The sequence below is a fragment of the Strongylocentrotus purpuratus genome, unplaced genomic scaffold (assembly GCF_000002235.5).
Source record: "Strongylocentrotus purpuratus isolate Spur 01 unplaced genomic scaffold, Spur_5.0 spur5_scaffold_6, whole genome shotgun sequence".
Lineage (NCBI taxonomy): Eukaryota > Metazoa > Echinodermata > Echinoidea > Camarodonta > Strongylocentrotidae > Strongylocentrotus > Strongylocentrotus purpuratus.
In genome coordinates, this window is record NW_022145612.1 from 53,116,204 (window position 1) to 53,134,943 (window position 18,740).

An 18,740-nucleotide genomic window follows, 5' to 3' on the forward strand; every position below is an offset into this window, starting at 1 on the left:
TTCTAATAGGGACTCTAAGGGTGGATGAAGAATTACTTTTAGGGGAAAATTTCACAAACTTCACATTACTTATAGTGTCAAGAGACATTAGTATTTCCAGATAGAAATAGCGCTATTTCTAATGTAAATTGGGAGAGGGCGTCTGAGAGCCCAAATGTTTACAGAATAAAGTATGTGTACACATTGAAAGGAATAAAATCTCCTTTTTTTTCATAAAAAAGCTTTAACAATTTCCCTCCATACCGGACCAGGATGTAATGTGTCAATGAATACACGTATACATGAGGGAATTTAGGGTGCTACAGCGTATGAGAAAAAGACATACACTAATGTAAATTGGGAGAGGGCGTCTGAGAGCCCAAATGTTTACAGAATAAAGTATGTGTACTAAGGCTGTGCATAAGTGCGTATTTTGGTAGTTGTGTACATGTACATATCCGGACATACGGTCAGACATCCACATGTACTTGTACACGGTCATGTTTTGTATCATCACACCCTTTCAATCACCCTTCATTGTAACCTATGTCATCATGTATTTTATCGTCTGCTATATGTTCAGAAGGGAGCTGCCCTTACGTATCAAATACAGGGACCCTGTACAAAGTTATGATGTACAGTAAATCTCTGTGTACTGTATAAGGCGCACTTTTTTGCCGCCAAAAAGAATGTCTCCCAGCTCAGTTATCAGTGTGTTGACTCACCACTCTGAAACTAGATCAACACTAAAATTGTCTGTCGTCTTGGTTTGAAAGTAATCTTTCTAATAGATCTCAATATGTAGTTTATAATAATAATTCCTCAAATTTTTTTCTTTAACAAATGGTGTACCACAAGGTTCTATCCTAGGACCTACACTGTAGGTACTCTATTGTTTTTAATTTACATTAATGATCTTACACATTCTTCTAAAAACAACATTGTTACTATTATTTGTGAAAAGTTTACGAGCACAAATCAGCGCCTTTAACTGCACCTCGATGTTAAATGAAGGTCCTTCCCCGCGTGGGTTTTCGGCAACAAAACAACAAAACAAACATTCCCCACCCCCCTCCCCAAAATAGGGGTGCGCCTTATACACAGAGATTTACGGTAGTTGCGCTGTACTGTGTGCGCTATATATAGCTCCAGCTCTGCAGCTGGAATGCATCAATTCGTAGTAGGTCCATGCATGCATGCACTCTCTCTACACTGAGGCGCGCATGCTCGCGGGAAACATGCACAGGTTGTATACACAGCTAGTACATGCGCGCGCTGCAGTACTTGCGATCTACACCATTTCTCTGGCTTGTCATTGGCTTGCGTTTGCCCTTGCAACTTTTGCGTACCCCTATCTAGTGTTGACCTCGAGCTGAAGTAGGGGAAGAAGCACATCGCTATCAAGATTTTAAGTTGTTAAAATTATTTTAAGAAAGCTTAGTGTGTCTTGCTTCAACTTCAAGTATGTTTGTAAACTTTGTACATGTACATGTAGGTAAAGACTAATATTCATATCCCTTTTCTCATTCACAAGTCACTGTGTGTACTTGAGGTAAAGTGAAATAGCACACATGTAGTTGTCGTACGGACGAGTACCATACATGAAACATCCGTGTACACATCGCAGCCTGAATGTGTACACATTGAAAGGAATGAAATCTCCCCCTTTTTTTTCAAACAAAAACTGAAGTAATTCCCCTTTAAACCTGACAAGAATATACATGTAAATAATACATGTACATGCATGTCAGTGAATACATTTATGCATACATATATATGAGGGAATTTAGTGTATGGGAAAAAAAAATCATACATTTGTACACCAATTACATTTGTACACTAATTACATTTGTGCAGTCCAAAGCAAGGACATTGAGTGAAATCTTCACCACAACACTTTTCATTTCCTGGAATTTTAATTTCTAGCCTCTTTCATCCCGGATGAGTAATGAAAAGGGCTTCCCTGCCAGAATGCTGTATCTGCCTACATGTATATCTCTAGGTACACAGTAGATGTGTGAGGCTACAAATATGGAGACCTACTCACATCAAATGAGTTCAAAATGTAGGACTTTGTGTGAACTCACTAATGCACATGTATATGTACATGTAGGATTACCGGAATACTGAAGATCATGATTTACATGTACATAAAGCCAGTACAATGAAATGTTTAAATTTCCATACGTGCCTATTGTAAATTTGCATCCTTTGACAATAATATTTATCATGCTTCTCAATATACATGTTTTAGTCCTTATAGATATTTTTCAATGAATGTTTTGTTTCGTTTTGTGTTCAAGTGATTTTTTTTCAAATTCAGGTATAGAACATGTACATTGTACATGCTCTTAGAGGTCAAAATAACTTGTGTGTATGAATTGAAGAGAAGCATACTTGAAGGTACATGTGTAAGTCCACTGGTTGCTTATTTATAAACATTCACATATTTACTTTTTATATATACGCAAGTCAGGTAAAAATAGGTACATGTACAGGCCTTAAATACATGCATGTATTTAAGAAGGCCACTACATAACCAAGGCATATATATGTGTAAGCATACATGTTACCTTGTAAAAAAAACTCTGAACAAATTATGTATAACTTAATATTCAATTTTACTCTTTGGTTACAAGACTCTAATTGTTCTAAATTGTTTATGTGTTTGTTTGATTAACCCGACTGTTAAAAAAGCATGTGTATGCTTGTAAGTACCGTATTTGCCGGCGATAAGGCCGCAGCGCCGTATAGGCCGCACCCCCGATTTTGACATTTAAAAAAAAAAAAAAAAAAAAAAAAAAAATCTTTTGCCAAAGTCGGGATTCGATCTCTTGCGTACAAATGTTGATGTGACTAAAATCACCACCTTAAAGAGAAGGTTGAGTTGTGGGAAGAGGTGAAAAATAATTTGTGAGCATTACTCATTCTTATTATGCAAGTGTGGAAGAACATCAGTTAAGACATGTTCCCTGAAAAGCATGGCTCTTCAAATGCCTTCATATACTAAATATGCATGTAACATCGTAAAAATCGGGGGGCGGTTTTTTACGCCACGTGTTCGTGTAGTCCCATATACATCTTTCTGTGCAAGTGTTTGTAACTTTACCAAGACTTGGCCAAATTTCTTATCATTTTGATGATTCCAGAATCTTGCAATACACACAAATTCTTATATGCTAGATGATCAACCTTTTCTGGTCGGTTCCACACCGTTTCTTTCACAATGCAATCGCATGACCAGAACTCAACTTCATCTTTAAACCGCGCGGCCATCCCGCGCTGATACCATACACTGCTGTTTTCTGTGATGTAGTCATTGAAATGGATTGAAAATGAAGACTTCGCGTGCTGGATGCTTCGCAGCGGCTCCATTAAACGGGCACTTCTTTTACTTTTGCAATGCATTGGCACAAACTTAGATCAAAATCTATCGGCAGATGTTGTTTTTGGAAGTTTATTTTCGTCTTCATGTCAACAATGCAAGATAAAATTGTTGGTAAGATGTGTGGAAATGTATAGTTATTGTACCGTTCGTAGATCTAGTCCCATATGTACAAATTCGTGCTGGTTTTGACTTTTTTTTTTTTTCTTTTCTGTTTCACCGTAAAGGCCGCACCCCGACTTTTTGATATTTTCTCTTCCAAAAATACTGCAGCCTTTACGCCGGCAAATACGGTAAGCTACATGTACCAGGGGACCAACGGCTTTGAGTTGTCTCTGAGGGACTTGGTAATGAGGATTTCAATGTCTTACCAAAGGGCACTAGCGGATCGACTGGTTATGAGACCACTGTTCTATCACTGAGCCATCACGCCTCATAAATATCTACATTAACAAGATTACTGGATGAGAGGAGCAAACCAAGTCAATATCAACCCTTATTTGCCACATCACTCAAAAACTGTATATTAACAATCAGCAATCTTTTAAAGAAATACAATGAAAAGTATACCTTATAATTAGACAGGAAGTGGGGGACATACTGTACCGTTAACCGGTTGGATGAACTTGAAGAGAAAAGCTTAATCTATTTTGAATTCGGTTTGGTAACTATTTTGTTTGATGTTTCACTTCAGACACAGCTGTTACTTGATCTATTGATCAAACCTGATTCTGATAAAGACATGATTTCTTTCATTAGAGAAACTCATCAAGTTTATTTGACCTAGTAAAAAACTGCCATAAAGTCATAAACTCCAACTAATATATGCACATACTCAAGACAATCCCATATTAGTTATTTGAATTAAAATATCTTCTGTTCTAATTTTGAGAGAAAGAAGCAAGATCTGACCTTTAATGAAATTGCTTTGATAGTTCAAACTGAAGGAAAAAAGGATAATCAATACACAATCTGTGTGTAAATTCAGTTTTAAAAATCGATTATAAAACAAGCAAGGAACATGTTCACAACAAAAGATGTCTAGCTCATTGAAGAAACAGCATGTGCTATAATACTAAACACATATTTTCTTATGTCTATAATTCATTCAAACTTAATCCTTGAGACTCACAAATTTCAAGAGGAAAAAAGTGGAATTAAAATCAACTGGGTTTTCACTAACAGCGGGACTACACTGTATTCACTGTAAACTCTTCACACAATGAGGCCTTTCACCACTGAAAGGCCACTGAATGGCTTTGTTAAGAAGTTTGTGTACACTCTGCTGAGATCCTTGTAGACAGCTCTATCAGATCCCCACTGAGCAGTGACCCGACCAAATGAAATGCAGGCATGTTTCAGCTCTGGCCTTTGTTGACAATCAATGAGGCGTCTCTGTTTACATAATAAGATTTAGTCAATAGAGACCCCAAGCGTTCCATAAAATAAATTGATGAATCTGGTTTGATGAAAATACCTAAATACAGTGTCAGCTCACTCTGCATTTCATTTCAGTTTGTATTGTATGAAAGGATATGAATCCTTTCTGTATGCCTTTGGGCAAGTGACTCTATTATCATCCAGAAAGTTTACAGACCAAGCCAGATGCCATGGATACTTCCCATACATCCAACATTCAACTTCGTTCTAAAGTGTAAAGAAATGTGTGTATGTGTGTACATTCATGTACCAGTAGATATATAAAAAATGCATTACATTGGAATCAATTTATGAACTTTGCATATTTTGGGTGCAGAGACATCATAAAATATAGAGTACAGAAGCTGTGACGTCATAAAAATCTGGCGCTGCTCAGTGGCTGCCGGGCTCACGATCAATTGGGCAAAAAGAATTTCCGTTTCGGTTTAATTAAATTTGAAGTGGACTATTAGGCTATATTATTATTATTTTTAGAATTTCTCAATTTTTTCTTCATTTTTCGAAAGAGCATAAAAAATAATGTCCAAATGTCGAAAACCAAGTTAATATGTTCAGTATTGGCTGAGATACAACCATCTGAATAAAAATATGTCCTATGGGAACTCATTGGGCCGTATGCATAAAAAGTAGCAATTGCTTGTGCTAGCCTTTTACTTGAATCCGTATGCATAAACATAAGCAATTGCTTGCAAGCAAATGCTTTTGCTAGCAAGCACAAGCAATTGCTTGATGTCCGCAAGCAATTGCTTAAAGATCAAGCAATTGCTTAAAAACGTATGCATAAAACGAACCTTTTGCTTGTTCTTATAAGCAATTGCTTACGTTTTTTCAAGCTCCGTCATAGCAGCTTGAGCTCTTGCTTAATCGGGACGTTCGCGGTTAAGTATCATGTTTATGCTCGTTAGAGAAAAACCAAAGTTGTACAGGAGTAGAATAAATCGAGAAGAAATTGCTCCCGAGACCTATCGGAAACTATTCCGTTTCGACAAAGAGAACGTTGAGTGGTTAGCACACAGGTTCATACCTGAACATGATGAAAAACGGGGAGGATGTCATCCTGGAATGTTATACTGCCATGTCAGGAAAGGCTACCCCACACGCATGAAATTTGAATACACTACTAGTATGCGAAACCCGCCTTTGTTCTCCCATGAATGATGTTCGCACCGGCGTGACGTCGCTATTGTTGAGATCGTAAGCAATTGCTTGCTGGAGGCAAGCAAAAGGTTTGAGCACAAGCAAAATGTTATGCATACGGATTTAAGCAATTGCTTGAGCTTGATCTTTTGCTTGACAAGCAATTGCTTGTGCTTGAAGCAATTGCTTGCAAGCAATTGCTACTTTTTATGCATACGGCCCAGTGTTATAATATGCTCTGGCTCCTAGTGGTTAGGAGCCAGAGCATATAACACTGAGCTCCTATGGGGAGTATATTTATTCAGATGGTCATTATCATATCTCAGACAATACTTAACATATTCTATTGGCTTTCAACATTTGGACATTATTTTTGATGCTCTTTCGGAAAATGAAGAAAAAATTGAGAAATTCTAAAATTAGATTTTTGATGACGTCACACTTCACCACTCTATAGAGCTAATATACATTTACCGGTAGTTGATATTAGCTCTATATTTGTTGATGTCTTTGCACCCAAAATATGTAAATATATAAAATTGACTCCAATGTAATGCATTTTTTAAACTATATTTACTGGTATGTACAGTATGTATAAAAGTATGTAAATTAAAGGGAGTCACATATTTCCATGAAGGTGGATGAGAGTATGAATCACCCTCCCAAAGAAGTACTCTTCGAAATCCATGCCCTTTTTTCCCAGGACTATGAGATATGAACTGAACTAAATACCATTATGTAGCAACTTCCCATGAAATATTATTTTCTAATTATCATTTTCTACCAAGCTACATGGAAATTGGAATCGGGCTTTAAACAGTTGCAATATGGTCTTTGAGGTGTAGAAAGCAACGACCTGGCCATTCACGATCATCGTTGCCTGTATATGTTTTTCAAACGGCTGACCATTAACCAATCAGAATCAGAATTTGAAATTGATTGCAGACCAGCTAACATTGGTTGGAGAACGATTCTGATTACAAAACTGGAGTCTGCATTTGATTAATTGGCTCAATGTTGGTAATTAGGTCAAGTAAATTTGTTCTGAATTGTCACATTAACCTAGAAAATTAAAAAAAGATCCATTAGCTTTAACTTAAGTGCCCATGGGGGGGGAGGGGGGATTGCCTAAGTAATTTCCCATCTGACATACCTACATTGTTTAAATTGTACATAAAGTACAAAAATTATGCCATGTGCCCCCCCCCCCCACGAGAGAATTTTCAACGTGCCACTTTCCACTGCCATATAAATCCAATTATTATATTTATTTATATTGTACAAAATATCTCTAATTCTGTTATAAATCAAAATTGAATAAAAGCCCTGCAAACAGACAATAGAAAATTTGTTGAAGAATAGATTTAGAGAAGCACATACGGTAAGATTTATATGTTACCGGTACTTTGTATTATGCACATGACAAAACCACATACCGGTACATGTAGCTCAATTAAATGAAATGTAAATATGTATTTTTATTTGCTACATGTGCAGGTATGAAAAGAGGAGAAACAAGCTCACATGTAATGTATTTTGTCCATGTATACATGTTCATGTACCAGGATTAATACAGATCTATGATCAAATGACATTAACAGTTGAATCGCAAGAAAGAAGTAAAAAGGAACATTTTCCATATATACCAAAGTTGGTTTTCTTTCAGACTTTGCTAACATGAAATGAATAACCCCAAGCGGTACCATACATGTACATGAGATGAGGAAAGACTGTTGACCCCAATCAGGGCATGTTTTGACTTTTCTCAGATGGCATTTTATAGCAGAGCAAGCCAAGGCAGCACCACGACTCACTGTGCACCCTTGAACTAAAACAGGGCCAGCAGCACTGCCTTGAACATTCAGACGCAAAACAACATAGCTAGCCAGCCGAAAGAAGAACTGGCCATCACACATTGCCTCGCATTACAGCATTCATAATAAATGAGGCTGCATGCATAATGTGTGCCCTCTTCGGCTGGCTGGCTGGCTGGCTGTCGGTGCAGGCAGCGGGGGCTATTTCCACATCCCCACTGTGCAGGATGCGGCATAGGCATGATGCAAGGGCTTTTGTGTGCAGTATAAATCTGTGTATGCTTTTTAAATACAGCAAGCCGAAAGCCCAAGCGTTGCTTCTCAGTAGGGGTAAAGGGAATAATTCAGATTTAATTCAAAGAGGCTACTGTGCGTAACAGTTAGTGCTTATTGATGCCCAATGCATACAATGTGTGGTTATTCCTATTGAAATGTCCTAATAGCTTTCAATCATTGGGGGGCATTGAAGAAGAACAACAACCAACAGGAGAAATACAAGGCACTCACAATAAATTCAAAATTGAAACAGAAAAGAGAGGTTTTACATTCTTGCACATTCTGAAGGCATCTAGTATGAGCCATACGGGATGTTTACAGTACTATCCAGCATTGCATACATGTACATGTATCTCAAGGCCTTATATCTTTAGAAGTGAAATTGATTCTATATCTTCATTTTACAATAAATACACCATGTCTACAGGCCCATATACATGTAGCTACCAACACTACAAGACAACAACATGTACAGGGTATATACATGTACATGTACATGTACAGTATGTAGGCATCACTGTCTGTAGTATGTGTGATGTATGACTACTTCTTCAGTGGGGGATCAGAGAAGAAACTATTCATGTGCTGTACATGCAATGAAGGAGGGCCTACACTATGGTGGAAATGTTTTCTGAGTCATGCTCAATAGATTATCAAGCAAATCACTTCTTAGCTTGTACATGTACAGCAGGCCTACACTGTACCTCTACATGTACATGAACATATCACAAAACATGTACAGTATTGTACATGTACATGTACATGTAGGTACCGGTAGTTATTTGTAGTATTCCTACATGTCTTTGACAGTCAAAGAATTGCACTACGATTTCACGTAGGCCTGCATGTACAGCCTAGTACAGGTACATAAAATTTAAAAAATGATGTTCACTGTACATTCACTGTAGGCTAATGGTATGACTGCCTGTATGTAGTGTCAGTGCATAAAATAAGATTTGAAGAGTAAATGTTACATGTTGACCTCATTCAGATATAATGGGGCAAAACCGTGGCGTTAAAAAAAAAAATGTCCATGTAAAGTGTATATGTTACATTTCTGCGACTTATAACACATAGCTCAATGAATATGCGTAAATTAAAGGACCTTGCTGCCGTTCATTTACACCCCCCCCCCCTAAAAAAGAGTTTTTTTTGGGGGGGGGGGGGGCAGCAGCTTACCGAGTCATATCTGAACAAGCCTTTAAGGAAACTTTACAAGAGGAACTGTCTGGCAGGAAAGAGGCCCCAACCATCAGTCAAAATACTTCCACTGTCAGCATCATCTACTCATCAGGCTGCTTACAATGACTAACTGTATTCTGTTCAGTCCACTGGTAAAATGGCCTGCCTCCTACTGTGCAAGATTTAGACTAGGATTAGGAGGATGTCAAAGGAACATCATTTAGAGAGCCTTAGAAGAGCAAGCTACACGCATATCCTTGAACCTAGAAGCTAAAAGATAGATCTAGTAGAAGAAGTGCACCTCCTCTAGAACTAGAAGAGGACTGGTAGAAATTAATTCTCAAATATAGTAGAAATATACATATCTTGTACAGCGCACGCATGATATGGCATCCCTATCCACTTCCAAAGAGTTTTGGTAATGTACTAGCTCCAGCAACTGTGTTATCAACACACAGGATATTTCAAGAATAATCCTACCAGGTACTCATTTACCTCGCGTGGGTGGAGTGTGGCATATGTAGATTAATGTCTTGCCTAAGGAAGTTGGTCCTGTGGTTGGGGTTCAAACCCCAAACCTTCTGATCTACAGTAATGTGACTTCACCATGAGACCACAATTTCTCTACTCTTATCTTAAATGTTATTACCGTATATAATTATATAGAAAACTAAACTCAAGCCTCTAGGATACTACATGTATCTCTTGCCACTTAACAATCATTAGCTTTTCAAATACTGTAATTATCAAAAACCCACATTGCTGCAGTGATACAAATGTCATTCTTTGTGGTCTGTAAACATGTAATCACTACTTTTCATGGAAATGTCAATAGATAGGATGATGTCGAGAACACATCATTAGAATATTTTCAATAAATGCTGTGTTATCAGCATGACATTTAGCAGTGTTCTTGAAATTCTTTAATTTTGCCAACAGATACATGTATATCAGGGGTATGAGAGTACAAAATATGAGCTGGCAATGATATTTTTGACCGTGTAAATTTGTGAAATTTAATACATTATTAGAGCTGTGCACTAAATATCGAGGCAGGTTTGTGTACGTGTAGTCCAATATGAAAAAAAGAGAAACATATATATTTATATATTTATATATTGCATTTTTTCTGATCAGTGCACCAGATCATACATGAACATGTAGATGAGAACCAGAACCTGATGGCAATGCATACCGTAAATCTCAATGTATAAGATGTACCCCTATTTTAAGAGGGAAAAAAAACTGTGCCTGGCATAAATCAACACCGTAAATCTCAGTGTATAAGGCGCACCCCTGTTTCGAACACACACACACACACACACACACACACACAAAATTGTTGTTGTTGTTGTTGTTGCCAAAACGGAAACACACGTGGAGAAGGACTTTCATTTAACATCGAGGTGCAGTTGAAGGCGCCGATTTGTGCTTGTGAACTTGTCACAAATAAAAGTAACAATGTCGTTTTTAGAAGAATGTGTAAGATGATAGATCATTAATGTAAATTAAAAACGATAGAGTACCTACATGTAGGATAGAACCTTGTGGTACGCCAAGCGAAATTGGAGGAATTATTATTATAAACTACAAATTGAGATCTATTAGAAAGATTACTTTCAAACCAAAATGACATACAAATTTGAGTGTTGTTCTAGTTTCAGAGTGGTGAGTCAACACACCGATTACTGAGCTGGGAGACATTGCCAGGCATAGCGCCATAAATTAAAAAAAAATTGTTTTGTTTGTGTACCTGCGTATAAGACGCACCCCCGACTTTCAATTTTTTTTCGGCGGGAAAAAAGTGTGTCTTATACACAGAGATTTACGGTACTTAGATTAATGCTAAAAGGGAGAAAGTAGAAATACATGTATTTTGCATACCAGTATCCTTTGCTTTGATGCACATGAAAATGTACACATAATTAAACATGGGTCTGTAAAAGCTGACCATCATTATAAAAGCAAGAACTTGGACTGGTAGAAAGTTGGTTAAAGATGCTTCATCGCAAGTTCCTAGGCACAACCACAGTGCATCACAATTTGCTCGCACTGGACACAGTCATTTCCAGGATGCCTGCACAAATTTGCTGCAGCGGAACTACCATTCCCAAATTCCCTCCAGAGGGGCCCTTTTGTCGCTTTATTTAAAATGATTAGATCTACCTGTATATATGTTTTATGTCAAGGCCAAATTGCAGTTCACCTAATACACTCATTACTTTTTTTTTGGAGGGGAGTAAGAGGGGGGGGGGTTATAATCAATATAAATACTGTTTACTGTTTACAATATACTGTTTGTTTTACAAGACATGAAGTACATGTACTACATGTATATGTAGATAAAAAGTAGGTCAACCTATCAATGAATGCTCAACCTTTCGAACTAACCCGTCAGATTTGACTTCTTGGTGGACTAAAACCAGAATCTATTGAGTGCTCAAAACTTTTGCTAACGTTGAAATTTCGAATTAAACCTAAATATAGAAAAATTTAAACTTAAACATCAATTTATTGGGGGGAGGGGCAATTTTTAAAAGTTTCTTGCAACACAAATGGCTGTTATGAATCAACAAAATGTGAAGGTTGAAATAAGTGAGATATGTTATGTCACTCGTGAAGCATTCTTGCCATCCCCACCCCCCAAAAAAGAAAGGTTCATATCATTCTTTTTAAAAACAACATACCCATCTGCATTTAAAAAAAAAATCTAAATAAAGTAATGCAGTTTTAAAAGCTCATTCAGCTGTATGTGTACCTTTACTGAATTAAGTTGTAGCTAGCCTAATTATCAAATTTACACATAATTACAGAACTCCTGTTTACGGTACGAGGTCTAAATGAAAGACTAGACTCTAATGACTTGGGTATTGGATTGTAAACTGAAACGCAGGAAGTGTGTTGCCTCTTGCCTGACAGCATAATATGCCTGCTGCCTTAGTGCAGGGACACTCAGTCTAGACACAGAGACTACGCAAACTGCATGCTGGATTATTAGCCTCCATTTTCAGACCCTTTAATATTTTGTCTTTCGTTCACAAACACGGGATTGTGCAAAGGTTACATCTGCCTGAGAGATTGAGACGATCGTCTCAAATTTGTAACAGGCCAATTCTAGTAGAAGACAATGCTTAATGTGTCAAGCAGACATACAATCCTCATAAAACACTAGCCCCCTTAGTCTGACCGCCAAGTATGCATGTAGGGCAGGAAAAGGTTGGTTGGACAACGGTCACTGTTAAGAAAGGCTCTTTACTATCAATCTTCATGAAGCCAATGTTATGTGCAGACTTGGAAAAATTGATGTATTTAAAATGCCTCATCTTGTATATTGACTTAAAATTGAAGATACAAAATACTGGCATTTTAATTACCATGAAGGACACAGGGTCTTCAAAATAGACTAGCAGAGGGCAATAAGACTGACTTCATTAATGCTCTAGGGCAAGAAAGAAATATTAGAAGATACAAATAGGAGGCAGCCCCCTAATCCCAAAAGACGGTTCATTAAGACTTGATTTCAAGCAACCCCTCTTCAGATAGAGGCAATATTTGCTTTTCAGAATTTAGTGGCAATGAGTGATACATGCTGAACTGACACCAGCTCTAATTTGCCTACTTCAGCTTGTAAGAGTGAATGTTGTACTTCAACAATCAAATCACTCAACTCCAGAAGAACAAGAAAAGTGGTCTTGATAAGCAGGTGGTCTCTATGTCCAGGTTTCTTTAATAATTGTTACTTCTACATGTATCGTTTTGATATAAAACATGTTATTTTCTAAAGAATTTTTTTTCCAACTTTCTGGCAATTTCACCTACCGTAGCACCAATATAATGGCGCACAGCAGATAAGGAGATCTGTGTATCTTGGTTACACAAAGGAAAAAACAAACAGAAAACGAGGATCACTGGCATATAATGGGAGAAAGTACATTTACAATGTGCTGAGTTTTGAAGCAAAGCTATCTACAGTACTTCGACGTTTCCATTACCGCATATCTGCCAACATTTGAAAATGAGAATTAAGAATTTTTAGCACGGTATGTCTTCGAAAATAAGAAATCTGTAGGCCTACCCTTAACAAGCGTTCGCACATGCAGCGGCAGTGTAACTAGCAGTACGCGGTAAATCTGTGCAAAAAAGCAAATACATATTCGCTGCTCAATCATGCAGCCTTTAAACGCACACAATATATGTGAACTCTTACATCGCGGCATATGATAAAACAAGCTTAATTTGGCTTAAGCAACACAACAACAACAAACTAGATGGAATTTTGACTGCGCGCAGTCGAAAATGATGCCTCCGCCATAGAGCAATTTAAACAAGTTTGGAGTTTAAATCTCAAGTGATTCTTGAGATATCGCGATAACAATCTCAATGTATGGAATTTCATAAGTTGACCACTGTGACCCTTGACCTTTGACCTACGTGCTCCAAAATCTAATCAGATTGTCTTCCTATGGTGATACACACTATCATTAAGTTTGAAGTTTAAATCTCCAGTGGTTCTTGAGATATTATGATATGGTAATACATACTATCATTAAGTTTGAAGTGAAAATTCTCCAGTGATTCTTGAGATATCGCGATAACAATCTCAATGTATGGAATTTCATAAGTTGACCTATGTGACCCTTGACCTTTGACCTACGTGCTCCAAAATCTAATCAGATTGTCTTCCTATGGTGATACACACTATCATTAAGTTTGAAGTTTAAAACTCCAGTGGTTCTTGAGATATTATGATAACAATCTCAATGTATGGAATTTCATAAGTTGACCTCTGTGACCCTTGACCTACGTGCTCCAAAATCTACTCAGATCGTCTTCCTATGGTGATACATACTATCCTTAAGTTTGAAGTTTTTACATCTCCAGTGGTTCTTGAGATATCATGATAACAATCTCAATGTATCGAATTTCATAAGTTGACCTCTATGACCCTTGACCTTTGACCTACGTGCTCCAAAATGTAATCAGATTGTTTTCCTATAGTGATACATACTATCATTAAGTTTGAAGTTTAAATCTCCAGTGGTTCTTGAGATATCATGATAACGATCTCAATGTATGGAATTTCATAAGTTGACCTCTGTGACCCTTGACCTTTGACATACGTGCTCCAAAATCTAATCAGATCGTCTTCCTATGGTGATACATACTATCCTTAAGTTTGAAGTTTAAATCTCAAATGGTTCTTGAGATATCGCGCTAACAAACTCAATACAAGGAATTTCATAAGTTGACCTCTGTGACCTGTGACCTTTGACCTACGTACTCCAAAATCTAATCAGATCGTCTTCCTATGGTGATAAATACTATTCCCGAGTCTTAAGTTTAAATCTTAAATGGTTCTTGAGATATTGTGATAACGGTCAAACGGGACGGACGTACGGACGGACAACCCGAAAACATGATACCTCCGGCACCACCTTCGGTGGCGGAGGCATAAAAATCGAAATTTTGAAAATCCGGGATCTTCCACATTTTGGGATCCTAAAAATCCAGAAAAACGGGATATTCCGGATTATTCGGGAGGGTTAGCAGGTATGTTACCGGTATGTCGTAAGGCCCATCCACACATTTAAAACACAATTTTTTTAAATCTTTGATTTTTTGGAATACCATTTACACTACTGGAAAACCCATAAAAACTCCAGAAGTTTGCGCATACCAATATTTTGGTGAGGAGTGCGCATTGGAGACTTGTACCATACATGCCAACATTTGAAAATCAGAAATCTGTACAAATTATGCTATTTTCAAAAAAAAGAGGAACAATCCTAACTCTCCTATTCAATACTACAGACAAATTTGTACAGGAAGAGGAACACCTGCATTAAAATGATAATTGTCTTCTCCCAAAAAGAGGAATGTTCCTCTTTAATCTGAACAGTTGGCATGTATGCTTGTACATGTACATGTAGGTGCCCTGCATGCATTACCACAGAAATCTTCATCTTGCATTCACAATTTTTTCAATTTGATTTTATTCCTTGTGTATGCCGGAAGTTGCTACGAGTCAAAAATGACATTTTAGTAAAAATGTTATTCTTTACTCTTCTCTGCCAGCGAAACACTGGAATGTGAGAAAAATTGATAATTTTTGGTAGCACTGTAAATGCAGCTATAGTATAGTTCAGGCATGACAATTTCCTTAAAAACTTATATCCTGAATGACAGAAAGTGATGATAGACTTTTACATTTCATTTTGCACTTTCAGATGTACATATTTGTTTCAATATTTTGTTTAGATTTTTGATTAAGAAATAATAAACATGTAGTTTTCTCAAAATACTCAATGTTACCATGTCATTGCCACAGCAACAACAACGTTCTGGCACAAATATAATTTTGAATGACAAGGATTAGCATGAAATTGATATACAATTCTATATGTTTTTAGATCTTTCTCATTAGAGATGTTATTTTCAGAAACTTCTGTCATTACTACAGTATGGCACCAACATTATCCAGCAAAACCATGACGTAGGAAGACTGAGATTTTTACTAAAATCAAATGGGTACATTAGCTGGAATTAGCTGGAAATAGCTGGAAATTTAACAACTTTCATTATGTTTTTGGAGTTGTTTAATGAGAATTTTACATTTATGCCATTTAGAAAACTGGCAACAGGTACATTGTACATTTGTGTCCAGGAAAAATAGGAGAAATGGCACATAAAATCTGATTCTACCGAAAATTTTAGGTAAATTTGAAGAATAGTTAAAAGGATCTGTGTACTAGGAAATCCATCCGGAAATTAACTTGGTTTTATTAAAAGGTGAAAAATGGCAGAAACATTACTGATATTATGGAATTCCCCTTTAACAGAGGGAACTATATAAAGAAAAAATGCATCTTTTTGTAATGCATACGTACAGTACATGTATTGTTCCTTATACAATGTACAATCACTGAGCATGAAAGCCGAGTCATGTCTCATTCTAAAATACAACATGAACATGGAGCCCTCAAAATAAATTTGTTTTTAATTTTAAAGCCCCACTGTACTACTTGTATCTACTTGCTTCCTCTATAGAATACAATGCCTAATCGGTGACCATTGGTCCCCCATGATCCTCTTTTTCTTATGTTAATTCAGAGCTGAGTTGATGAGATAGCCACCTGTCAGTGGTCTGGGTGGTCTAATCCCTCCTAGCCAAACTACTACAGATGGCCTTTAAAACTTTATACTCATTGTGCATCAAATACAGTAACAATATCCAGTCTACATGTACATGCATAAAGTGAATTTGTCACAATTTGGGTACATGTTATCTGACCTGACATGATGAAATTGCATGAGTTTTGGAAACCCTCAGCAATGAGAACATAGTTTAAAACACACCACTCTTTTTTAGATGACTGGGAAACATGCAAATGCAAGTACATGAAAATTACTCAGGCTCCTCAAAGCCCTTTCAATTTTTCAAAATTTTATTTCCAAACTTGTTCAAAATGTACTGTACATTTTTTTTTATTTTTTATTAATTTGTTTGATTTTTTTTTTATTTTTGAATTTTTTGAATTTTTTTATTTTTATTTTTTTGCCACTACCATACCACTCGGCAGTTTCTCAGGTCCCTCGCTGAAAACGCATGCAACTTTACTTTGAGTTGCAGTTGAAGGCGCTGATTTAATAAGAATAATAACAGTAAACAATGCTGTTTTAAAAACCAAAGATGGCAGAATAATCCATTTTCCTCCAAATCCAAACAGAAATCTGGACATTTGGTCCCAGTTTCTGAAAGGTGAGTTTGACAGTGCTTGAGTTGGGAAACATTTTTACCGACGGTACCATGCCAGCGGACGCCGCTCTCCCTGGCACGGGTAAGCGTGGGCCTGGACATTTTTTTTTTTTTGCGGCCGAATATTCGGGTACAAGAAATCGTACCCGAGTAGTTGTCAACCGTGCGGGTATTCGAGCATTCGACTACCCGTCGCAGCCTTAACATGTAGCAGGAGTCTGCAGGGTCCATTGAACACTTGACAATAATATAAATAATAACCCTTCTTATAAAATTTAGTTTTGGATGCTACATGTAAGTATCATTACTACTCATTAAAATTTAGGGGTCAAAGACAATTATATGAAAAGACCTGGATATACATGTAGATAAGGCAGACTGGCAAATTCCCAAAATTTGAGTTAGGTCGGAGACCCCCCATGATGTACTAATAGCGCATATTTAGTTGCTCACTTGAGTTAACAGGATTTGACAAGCATCCATGTCAATTGCCAAAAGTTCGAAGACGCTTTGGCCATGTTCCTTTACTAGTGTCAAAATATAAACATGGAAGACTCTAAGTTCCTGAGGAAGTAACCTTTAACAAGTTCAATAACCCCTTAGCACAAATACACAACATGCTACAATCATACATGGCTGTCCTAAATTATGGATTCACACATACATGTACTAAAGTGAGGTGTGAATCCCTTTTCCTATCCTCTTTGTGTTTATACAGAGAGCAAAGAGAACCTTACAGTGTATGTTGTTTAATTAAGTAGGCTTACAGTGTATATGTAGCCTACTATGATGTACAACATGCTGTCATGGTCATTCACACACAGAAATTGAATCGATTCGATACTAATTAAAATATTCATGTTCACACAAAAAAATTGTTATGCTTCAAAAGCAGATTTTTTTGTTCTCAATAGAAATGTGTGAGAAGCCCCAACTTTCATCAAGCTTGCTTCGGACTGCAGTTAAAATTTTTCAACTAACGGTAGACGTTGACAAATCAATTTGAGGCTACTGTCCCAAGCAGAGATCGTTGGTGATGATTGTGACTTCTCATCGATGCCTACTACCGTCTAGAAGGAAACCTGTTTATTGCCAACTTTGCCCCACATCAGACATACGGGTCCCAGACACAAAGTAGACGTTCATTTCCTAACTGGTAATTTAGGGAATTTATCCTAAGGGGGATATTGCTGAGTCAAGCAAGCCTTTATCATCAATTACCTAGAGAAAGGTTTCATTAAATTAGCTAAGGCGATGAAAATGTCTCACTCAAATCTAGAGAGAGAGAGAGAGAGAGGAGAAATGAGTTTACAACATGGCAATGAAAACTGTACCTGTATGGAATTATGGATATATTTTTCCTTCTTTGTTGCTTTATTTTTTCTTTTGTATAATAAAGTATGTTTCAAACCATCCAGGTGTAGAACTGTACTGTAGATACACTTAATGCAGGGCTCTACTCTAACTTTTCTGGAGGGGGTCTGGATTGAACTTTTTAAGTACATGTACATGTACATGTATGTACATGTATTCTAGCCCTACATCTACATGGACTGCATGTTAACTAAAATAAGATGCACATGAAAGTCACTTGAATACTTGAATGCAGTCCCCAATTCGAGCATACAAAGTACATTATTGCAGGTCTAAAAAGTGCACCATGAAGTACACTGTACTGTACAGTAACATGATACATTGTCTGCCACCAGAGCACAAAATTTATGCAGGGTTGATGCAATTTGGAGCTTGCATAAGTAGGCCATGCAAGATT

At 37.1% G+C, this 18,740-nt stretch overlaps 1 protein-coding gene across 1 annotated transcript in view; it reads right to left on the minus strand.

The window, feature by feature from the left end:
- The window catches only part of LOC574893 (activin receptor type-2A), a 37,877-nt gene that overhangs the window by 13,615 nt on the left and 5,522 nt on the right, over window positions 1-18,740 (minus strand). The window lies entirely within an intron of this gene.